Genomic DNA, 1,613 nt, shown 5'->3' with positions numbered 1-1,613 from the left:
ATATATATATATATATATGTTTTCAGAAGATTGATTAATATCAACAATCTGATAATAGCCTGATTTGGGGTAGAAGTTGAGAATTAGGAAAAACTAGCTAAAAGAAATTATACTGACTTAATGGTTTTGTTACTGTGAAACTATATACTTTCTTTAGCACATGTATGAAGTTATCAGATTAATCAACATTGAATATAGTATTGTTACAAAATACATAGCATTTATCTTAATTATTTTGGCCATCAGTATTGCTGATTTATCTTTTCTTTTTTACATTTTTTTCTAATAAACTTTTATGAACAAGATAAAACATTATTTTCTATATATCTGTCTTCTATATATAATTGTAGTTATTTTTGTAAAATCACTTGAAAGTCATCAATTTTCTCCACTGATTCTCCTACATCTTAAATAGTCAAATACTTCTCTTTTTACAACTTGTGGTGGTGACCTTATCCATGTTTTAAATGAATTTTATTAGTACACCTTTGATATACATAGTGATCACATTTGTTCATGAGGAATTTGTAGCTGTGCATAATACGTCTGGATTCTTCTTATCCCTTTTTTATTTTGTCTTGTTACCCAAATTTTGTTACTCGTTTTCCAGCACTATTTATTCATCGGTTCTTTTTTCCATGTGTTTTGTGTATTCTATAAAGCTCAGTATCTCTTATTAAATGTAATTTTATTTTTATAAAACTTTTAAATTCTTAGTTTTAAAAACAAAGTGTGATGACATGAAAAATAGTAGTTCTGGGGTCCATATCATACCACTCGCTCTTCTTATTGCTTGAGACAATTTAATGCAATAATTTTAACTGGGTCTTGCAATAATTTTATATCTACACTGTTAAAATTGCTCAAATTTGGATATTGTCTACAAATTACTATGGTGAAAGATGGAATTTATATTCACCACCACAAGTTTGAATAAAGAAAACCTAACCAATCTTTAGATTTATAAATGTTCCCTAATACATATCCTTACATATTTACATCTTTATTATTATCCCAATAGAATTATAATATCACTAATTGGAGTCTAATTTAACATTTAATGTTTTAAATACTGTTCTTAGCTTAGCCACATAATATATTCAGAATATATTTATTTTCTTACACCAATTTTTTTGTTGGAAAATTATTTGAAAATCTCTCATATGAAAATCACCAATGTCAAGTATACACATTTTTAAAGAACGCAATCCTGTTGGAGCCCTTTATTTTATTATTAAATTTAACTATTCTGCTTTCTCTCACAGCCATTATCTTGCTCTTTGTTTTCCATGGCAATACTGAGAATCTGTCTCTCTGCTGTGCTGGAACCATTATTTTCAAGTATTCTATATTTTCACTGGGACTTTTCTCACAGATCTTGTATGATTGGTTAGGTTTTCTTTTTGTTGTTGTTGTTGGGGTTTTTTTGGTACCGGGGATTGAACTTGGGGACCTTGTGCTTGCAACGCAGGTGGTGGAACCACTGAGCTAAATCCCCAGCCCTGGTTAGGTTTCCTTATTCAATTTCATTTGCATTTTAAAAGTGAAAATTTTTATTTTTCGACTCTGGATATTTTTCTTGTTTTAGTGTTGAACATACATTATGTATATAT

The 1,613-nt window shown here is 28.6% G+C and overlaps 1 protein-coding gene across 1 annotated transcript in view; it reads left to right on the top strand.

The window, feature by feature from the left end:
• Lrriq3 (leucine rich repeats and IQ motif containing 3) overlaps positions 1-1,613 on the top strand; it is a 123,676-nt gene that overhangs the window by 83,994 nt on the left and 38,069 nt on the right.

The sequence above is a fragment of the Fukomys damarensis genome, unplaced genomic scaffold (genome assembly GCF_012274545.1).
Source record: "Fukomys damarensis isolate Sample0158 unplaced genomic scaffold, DMR_v1.0_HiC HiC_scaffold_33, whole genome shotgun sequence".
NCBI classification, from domain to species: Eukaryota; Metazoa; Chordata; class Mammalia; order Rodentia; family Bathyergidae; genus Fukomys; species Fukomys damarensis.
This window is presented reverse-complemented; position numbering and strand designations above follow the sequence as displayed.